The following is a 9,806-nucleotide window of genomic DNA, read 5'->3' on the forward strand; positions in this document are numbered from 1 at the left end:
ACCTACCACCTGAAGAAGCACGTTCCTCATCGCATCTCGTTCTGCCTGTACCCCACGAAGGACCGTGAGATTTTGTTGAAGTTGTGACTGAGTTTTGCCCCTCTCGCTTTCTTGTGTATCCCTGAGTCTATTCACCATCCCGACCAAGGCGTCATTGAGCAGCTTCTGCTCCTCAAGCTGCCTCTGGAGCTTTATTACCTTTACTTTGTCTTCCTGCCTCTGCCTCTCTGCAAAGCGCACTGCCAGGGCCAAGGTGCTCCAGGCATAAGCATTCTTCCTGGCTCCTGATATTGCTGAGTCAGTCAGGATATCCCTCAACTTCCTCTCAGTATCACCCCAGGACTCACCCATGTGCCTCAGGTAGAAGTAGGGACTACCTCCATTTTGAAGTATTTTATTATTTATAAAATCTACAACCTCCCTATAAGAGAAGCCACAGGCTGGGTCGTTAAAATTTAAAGCCATTTTGAGTAAAGCAGTCCCTGACTGACTTGTCTTACCTCAGACTGCACACAGCAACAGGATGTGACCTTTGACCTTGACCTCTCCACCCAACTCCACTGCCACCATCTCCTCATGGGAAGTCAAGCGCCCCCTTGTGGCGAGAGGGTAGGCCACACTCAAGAGAGTCAGCCACTTCAGAGCCTCATTCCCAGAAAGTCAGGGACAGTACCCGAAAGATGCAATGAGAAAGCCTGGGAAAGTCCCTGGATGTAACCATTAGGAGGTGCACACAAAGGTTACAAGACAAAACGAAACAAAAACAACCATCTCTTTGTCTCAGGCTGCTTGAGCTGGTATTGAATGCAGACACTCGCTCACACTGTACAGATTCATATTTTACCAACTGAGATTTCATTCATGGAGAATAAAATTTGAACCTTACAATATGTAATAATAAAAAAAGCTTCGATTAACCTTCTTTCTGGAGAAAGGCATTGTGTTAAGCGGCAAGGAGATACAAAGATCAATAAGACATATTCCCCAAACTGAACAGACCCATTTTGCGGCATCAGTTTGAGTACCTGATTTTGGATAAGCCTGGTGCAAATAAAATTCAACACTCAGAAAACACCTCCTCGGCATTATCATTATTGTTGCCTTTTATTCTTTTTAAATTTTTTTTTATTTTTCAATTACAGTGGATGTACAATATTGTATTAGTTTCAGGTGTACAGCCCAGTGATTAGATATTTATGTACCTGACAGCATGATCACCCTGATAAATCTAGTACCCACCTGGCTCCATACATAGTAATTATAATACTATTGACTAATACAAAATGAAATTTTTAACAATGTCTACGGTGCTAGATACAGGGAACAGACTGATGGTTTGCCAGAGGGGAGGGGTGTCGGGGGCCTGGGTAAAACAGGTGAAGGGATTCAAAAGTACAAGTTGGTAGTTTCAAAATGGTCACAAGGATGTAATCTACAGCATTGGAAATGTGTCCAACAGTGTTGTGATGATTATGTGTGGTGCCAGTTGTATCCTGGTACAACTGGGGAAACAATTTGCTGTGTGTTTGATTGTCTGGCCATTGTGTTGTACATCTGAAACCAATGCAACATGTATTGCTGTAATTAATACATGTTGCAAATAAAATAAACTGTAATTAAAAATAAAATTAGCCCTGGCTGTTGTGGCTCAGTAGATTGAGCACCGGCCTGCAAACAAAAGGATCGCCAGTTTGATTCCCAGGAAGGGTATGTGCCTGGGTTGCAGGCCAGGTCCCCGGTGGGGGCACATGAGAAGCAGCCACACATTGATGTTTCTCTCCCTTTCTCCCCCTCTTTCTAAAAATAAATAAATAAAATTAAGAAATAAAAATTAAATAAAATTTAAAAACAATATTTCAAATTGATTAAAATATTACTCTTTAAAAAGTATACTTATATCGATATTTCAAAAGCAAAAACTTCATTAGACAACATTGGATGTTGCTACTGCATGAACTTATTCTGAATATTGATAAAATGTTAAAAATCTATCGCTTATCTAAAATACAGTTTATACAACCTTCCCTGTATGAACTGTATTCTAGAATTAACAAATAGTCTAAGATGGGAAATTCTTTTGTATATAGGAATTCCTTCCCTTCTCATCAGCATGGGTGAAACTGGAGACTATTATGCTAAGTGAAATAAACCAGTTGGTGAAAGACAAATACCATATGATTTCACGTATAAAAGGAATCTAATGAACAAAATAAACTAATGAGCAAAACAGAAACAGAGACCTGGAAACAGGTAACACACTGACAGCTGCCAGTGGCGTGGGGGTGAGAGGGAATGGTGGAAAGCAGGGGAAGGGACTAGTGAAAGAACATGGATGAATGACCCATGGACATGGACATTGGGGTGGGATGGACTGTGGGAGCAGGGGATGGGGAAGGATGGAAGAGGGCAAGGGGGGGAAATTGGGACAACTGTAACAGAGTAAACAAGAATAAAATGTTTAAAAAGAAAAATTCCAGGTAATAAATGCCAAATTAATGATAAGTTTAGAATATCGCCAGTTTGCAAACTCTAATGAAACAGTGTGTCTAGGCAACATTACTCAAAAGATTCTAGAACTATTAGGTGAAAGTTGAATGGGGGAAGTTATTTTTGTGAGACCGGACTGAGACCATCTTAAGACAGTGATTAAATTCCATTAAAAGTGAGACATATGAGACATACAGCTTCATGGTCCTTTGAGTCTGGGGTTTGAATCATGAAGCTGGTATGCGACTAGGATTCGGTAAATAGACAGTTGTCAGAGGTAGGACTGATGGAATTAGAAAATCATATATAGAGAGATTTGAAGATGGCAGAGGAGTGAATGAGAGTCACGCTGACCTCCTCCCAAGACCAAACTGGAATTGTGACTAAATAGTGGAGAAATCACCTGGAAAACAATGGAACGACAGAGGGAGAGGAACCTTGGAGCCACGGACAGACAGTGCGTTCAACTCTCACACATACCAACGGGTGAGAAGTGCGGTGGAGGCTCGAGAGGGGGGGCTGGGTGCCCACGGGCACCAGCACCAGAAGGACATTGAAACGGCCAGTTGGATCCCCCTGAGAAGAACAGCGTCTGAACCATAAACAGGGACCCCTAGACTGTAGCAGCGGAAACCAAGAAAACACACAGACAAAACACAACTTGAAAAGCTTAGGGGCACTCTCTGCCAGAGACAGGCGGCTGGGGATGCAAAGAGACATTTAAAGGGCCAACGCAAAAATTGCAGTGGCAGCCACCCTCCTTGATCTCTGGGTTGAGGCAGCAGCAGAGTGGGCTGGTGCCTGGGAAAAGATTGGTGAGGAAAACTTTGTGAAGAGAACTGAGACGGTGGCCGGCGGAGACCCAGTGATAACTCACCTCCCACTCTGCAGCTACCATCTCGCTCAGGCAGAAGGGAATCAATTAACCTGCCTGTTGTGCACTCTGCACACAGCTTGTGCGTGTGTGAGCTGGAGGGCTAAGTGCAGACAAGCTGGAAGAAATAGAGGATCACTGGCCAAAGGGGTCACACAGCTTCATAGAGAGCCTTGAGGAGAGACTGGAGACGGAGGCGTTGAAGAAAGAACAGGAGGAGGAACCGGGAAGTCCCGACTCCCTCCCCATTCCGTAGTGTCCATTTTGCACAGGTAGGACGCGCCCCCAAACAGGCAGAAGCGGACACGCGGGAGCCAGATGGCCGGCGAATACAACGCGGTCCACAGAAATAGTGGATCCATGGCCGAAGGGGTCCCAGAGCTGCCCAAAGCAGAGGACAGACACAGACAATAGACTCCTGGAAAGCTCAAACAAATGACCCAAGGTCATATAGCATCAACAACTGACATCATCAGAGGCAGGCCTAGAAAGAAAAGGAAAAATAAATAAATACATACATACATAAATAAGTAAATAAATAAATAAACCCGCCTACCACCATAGAAGTTTAATCCACGAAGGCAGGAAACCAAGACGGATCAATTGAAGCAGAAGCAAAAAAAAAAAATTAATTAATTAATTAATTACTTAATAGACTCTCACAAAAATGGGAAAAAGAAGAAGTTCTCCCCCAAATGAGTGGAAAAGGGGAATCCCCACAGAGAGAGCTAAAGGGACAGAGGCAAGGGAACTATCAGATATTGAATTCGAAACAATGGCTCTAAGGAAGCTCAATGAGCTCAGCCAGCTCAAAGAGAACTATGAGAAACTGCAGGGAAACTATCAGGATCTTGCAGCAAACTATAGCAACCTGGAAAAGGACATGGAAACTATCAAGAAGACACAAGAGGATATGAAGAATACCATTTCTGAATTGAAGAACACAGGAGAAGGAATCCGAAGCAGGCTGGATGGAGCCGAGGATCGAATCAGGGAGATGGAGGATAAGGTAGAAAAAAGCTCCCAGAAAGAACAAGAAATGGAAAAAAGACTCAAAAAGAATGAAGAGGCATTTAGGGAAATGCAGGACAACCTGAAACGCAATAATATCCACATAATAGGGATACCAGAAAGAGAAGAAGAGGAGCAAGGGATAGAGAGCCACTTTGAAAAAGTAATGATGGAAAATTTCCCCGATCTGAGGAGAGAAAAGGTCTCATGGATCCAGGAGGCACAGAGGACCCCACTCAACAGGGACTCAAGGAGGTCCACTCCAAGACACATCATCATTAAAACGGCAACTATCAAAGACTAAGAGAGAATCCTCAAGGTAGCAAGGGAGAAGCAGAAAGTAACATACAAGGGGGCCCCGATACACCTAGGAGCTGACTTCTCAACAGAAACACTACAAGCCAGAAGGGAATGGCAACAAATATTCCAAGTCATGAAAAGCAAGGGCCTACAACCAAGGCTGCTCTACCCGGCAAGGCTCTCAATTAAAATAGAAGGGGAAATAAGGAGTTTCCCAGACAAAAGAAGGCTAAAAGAATACCTCTTTACCAAACCAGCACTACAAGATATGCTAAAGGGACTGGTTTAAGAAGATGAAGGAAAAGACTGAGAAAGAGAAAAACACAAGTACAGTGAGAAAAAATGAATAAGTTTCTATCAGTAGTAACTCTCAATGTAAATGGACTAAATGCCCCAATCAAAAGACACAGGATAGCTGAATGGAGAAGAAAACATGACCCACACATATGCTGCCTACAAGAGACCCACCTCAGAGCAAAAGACCTACACAGATTGAAAGGAAACGGATGGAAAAAAAAATATTCCAAGCAAATGGACAAGAGAAAAAGGCCAGGGTTGCCATACTTGTATCAGACAAAGTAGATTTCAAAACAAAGGCCAAAAAGAGACCCAGAGGGACACTCTACAATACTTAAAGGAAGAATCTGTCAAGAAGACATAAACATTATAAACTTATATGAACCCAACATAGGGGCTCCCAAGTATATCAGGAAAATCTTGGACGACTTCAAAAAAGATATAGACAGCAGCACACTGATAGTAGGGAATTTCAACACCCCACTGCCAAAAATGGACAGATCTTCCAAACAAAACATCTATAAGGATATTGTGGAGCTGAATGACGCACTGAATCAAATAGACTTAGCTGACATATATAGAAACTTACATCCCAAAGAAGCAAAATACACAGTCCTTTCAAATGCTCGTGGAAGTTTTTCAAAGATAGACCACATGATAGGACACAAAGCAAACCTTAACAAGTTCGGGAAAATTAAAATAATACCAAACTTTTTCTCGGACCACAAGGGCTTGAAACTGGAAATCAACCTCAAGGAGAAACTCCAAAAACTTGCAAACTCATGGAGACTGAACAGTACACTATTAAACAATGAATGGGGCAATAATGAGATAAGAGAAGACATCAAAAAATTTCTGGAAACAAATGAAAATAAATATACAACAATCCAAAGCCTATGAGACACAGCACAGGCACTCCTGAGAGGGAACTTCATAGCAATACAGGCTTACCTAAAAAAGACAGAAACATTCCAAATAAAAGACCTAACACTACAACTTCAAGAACTGTAGCAACAACAACAAATAAATCCCAGAGCAAGTAGAAGGAAGGGAACAATCAAGATTAGAGCAGAACTGAATGACATGGAGACGAAAAGAATAATTCAAAGGATCAACCAATCCAGGAGCTGGTTCTTTGAAAAGATAAAGAAAATGGACAAGTCTTTAAGCAGACTCATCAAGAAAAAGAGGGAGAGGACCGAAATAAATAATATCAGAAATGAAAGAGGAGAAATAACAACTGATACCACCGAAATACAAAGAATTGTCAGAAACTACTATGAACAATTATATGCCAAGAAATTTGAAAACCTTGATGAAATGGACAAATTTCTAGAAAAGTATAATCTTCCAACACTGAAGGAGGAAGAAACAGAAAGCTTGAACAGACCGATAACAGCTGGGGAAATTGAAGCAGTAATCAAGAGACTCGTGACACACAAAAGCCCGGGACTGGATGGTTTCACAGGAGAATTTTACAAAACATTTAAGGAAGAGCTATCCCCTGTCCTTCTCAGACTATTCCAAAAAATCCAAGAGGAGGGAAGACTCCCATTCTCTTCTTGTGAGGCCAGCATCACCCTGATCCCAAAACCAGATGAAGACCCCACAAAGAAAGAAAACTACAGGCCAATTTCGCTGATGAACATAGATGCTAAAATCCTCAACAAAATATTGGCAGACCGCATCCAGCAATACCTTCAAAAGATTACCCACCACGATCAAGTGGGATTCATCCCAGGGATGCATGGATGGTTCAATATACACAAGTCAATAAACGTAATACATCACATAAATTAAAGAAAAGACTAAAACCACATGATCATCTTGATAGACACAGAAAAAGCATTCGATAAGGTACAGCACCCATTTATGATCAAAACACTCAGCAAAATGGGAATAAATGGGACATTCCTCAATGTTGTAAAGGCTATATATGAAAAACCTACAGCCAACATCATTCTCAACATGCCAAAACTAAAAGCTTTCCCACTAAGATCGGGAACACGACAAGGAAGTCCGCTTTCGCCACTTGTATTCAACGTTGTATTGGAAGTTCTAGCCACAGCAGTCAGACAAGAAAAAGAAATAAAAGGCCTCCAAATAGGAAAGGAGGAAGTAAAGGTATCATTGTTTGCAGATGACACGATAGTATGCACAGAAAACCGGGTCGACTCCACCAAAAATCTACTCAACCTAAAATCTGAATTTGGCAAAACAGCGGGATACAAAGTCAATATTCAGAAATCAAAGGCATTTTTGTATACCAGCAATGAAATACAAGAAGAAGAAATCAGAAAAAATACCATTTGATATAGCAAGAAGAAAAATAAAGTACCTAGGAATAAATTTGACCAAGGAGGTAAAACACCTGTACGTAGAAAACTATACAACATTGAAGAAAGAAATTTTGGAAGACACAAATAAATGGAAGCACATACCATGCTCATGGATTGGAAGAATTAATATCAACAAAATGTCCATACTACTCAAAGCAATTTATAGATTCAATGCAATCCCTATTAAGATACCAATGACGTATTTCACAGAAATAGAACAGACATTTCAAAAACTTATATGGAACCATCAACAACCCCGAATAGCCGCTGAAATTTTGAGGAAGAAACACAAAGTAGGAGGGATCACAATACCGGACATCAAACCCTACTACAAAGCCACTGTACTCAAAACAATCTGGTACTGGCACAAGAACAGACCCATAGACCAGAGGAACAGAATAGAAAGCCCAGAACTAAGCCCAGGACTATATGGGCAAATGATTTTTGACAAAGGGGGCAGAAGCATGAAGTGGAGCAATAATAGCCTCTTCAACAAATGGTGTTGGGAGAGCTGGACGACTACATGCAAAAAATTGAAATTGGATCATCAGCTGACACCCTACACAAAAATAAACTCAAGATGGATAAAAGGCTTAAATAGAAGTCGCAACACCGTAAAAAGTCCTAGAGGAGAATATAGGCAGGAAACTCTCAGATATCCCATGCAGCAATTTTTTTCACCGATATGTCTCCTAAAGCAAGGGACATACAGGAAAGAATAAACAATTGGGACCTCATCAAAATAAAAAGCTTCTGCGTGGCTAAAGAAAACATCAGCAAAATGAAAAGGGAGCCAACCCTATGGGAAAATATATTTGCTAATGATAACATCAGATAGAGGTTTGATCTCCAAGATATATAAAGAACACACTCGACTCCACTCCAAGAAGACAAATGATCGAATGAAAAAATGGGCAAAGGACCTGGGCAGACTCTTTTCCAAGGAAGAGATACAGAGGGCCCAGAGACATTTGAAAGGATGTTCGGCATCACTAGCCATCAGAGAAATGCAGATCAAAACCACCATGAGGTACCACCTCACTCCATCAGAATGGCCATCATAAACAGATCCACAAACAACAGGTGCTGGTGAGGCTGTGGAGGAAAGGGAACACTAGTACACTGCTGGTGGGAATGCAGACTGGTGCAGCCATTGTGGAAAGCAGTGTGGAATTTCCTTCAAAAGCTCAAAATGGAACTGACTTTTGATCCAGTGGTTCCCGTGCTGGGATATACCCTAAGAATCCCAAAACGCCAATTCAAAAGAACCTATGCACCCCAATGTTCATAGCAGCACTATTTATAATAACCAAGTGTTGGAAGCAGCCTAAATGCCCATCAGTAAATGATTGGATGAAAAAATGATGGTGCATTTACACAATGGAATACTACGCAGCAGAAAAAAAAAAAACTTGTACACTTCGGGACAGCCTGGATGGAACTAGAGAGCATTATGCTAAGCGAAATAAGCCACAGGGCGAAAGACAAATACCATATAATCTCACCTATAAGCAGAACCTAACCAAGAAAACAATGATGCAAGGAAAAAAAGACCAGCAACACTGAAAGGAAAAGAAACAAACAGAGACAGGAGGGAAGGAGGGGGGGTGAGCAGAGCGAAATGAAGGGAAGGGGTAAGTCTGGGAACGTGTAGCAAGGTCTCCTGGACAAAACCAAAGGGAAGGATTGAGGGAGGGAGCGGATAGGGGACAAGGGAAAGTGCTGGGGTGAAGGCAGAAAGAAATGTATTTGAAAAAATAAATTAAAAAAATAGAAAAATTAACAAAGCATGCAATGGAAATTGTCACTATTAGGAGGTCACAATGTGAACTGAACCAAGTTTCCAGTGAAAGAAGAGAAAAATTCAAAGTGAAAACAAGAATCATTGCTGTGGACTTTGTGTCAGAAGATATTTATGATAAAATTAAAATAAGCTTGGTAGGACTTAAAATTGGTGTTTTAGGGAATAACTGGAGAATATCATATGAGTATCCTGAATATTTTTGGGCATTCCTGACTTGGACAGTACCATCAAGAAACTGATAAATATTAATGTTCTTTTTGTTTGTAAGATGACACAACTGGTACTTCCAGGCATGGTGGAAAGATCTAAAGGTGTGATTCAGAACATCTCCTCTGCATGTGGTGTGATCCTTGTTCCACTGTTCACCATCTACTCTGCAATCAAGACTTCTGTAGATTTCTTCTCTCAATAAATCCATGAAGAATATAGGAGCAAGAGCATCTTGGTGCATGCAGTATGTCCTGCCATTTTGTGTATTTACAAAAGGTTAAAATCAGCAAGCCAGCTTTGCACACCCCCTCTTCTTGTGAAGTCGACAATGAAAACAGTAGCTTAATATCCCAAGCCACCAGATACCTGGTTATTCTCTTAAGGATTCATTTATTTCAGTCCTACCTTCTTGGTTATATTTTAAATGATCATAAAATTTGTCAAGTCCATGCAGGCTCACCATCTGAAGAAAACCAAGAACTAA

The 9,806-nt window shown here is 41.2% G+C and overlaps 1 pseudogene; it reads left to right on the forward strand.

The window, feature by feature from the left end:
* Positions 1–685: 685 nt before the first annotated feature.
* Positions 686–9,806, forward strand: LOC129076142 (very-long-chain 3-oxoacyl-CoA reductase-like; annotated as a pseudogene).

Source organism: Pteronotus mesoamericanus, unplaced genomic scaffold, assembly GCF_021234165.1.
Source record: "Pteronotus mesoamericanus isolate MK-2021 breed Mesoamerican mustached bat unplaced genomic scaffold, CSHL_Meso_final contig_57, whole genome shotgun sequence".
NCBI classification, from domain to species: Eukaryota; Metazoa; Chordata; class Mammalia; order Chiroptera; family Mormoopidae; genus Pteronotus; species Pteronotus mesoamericanus.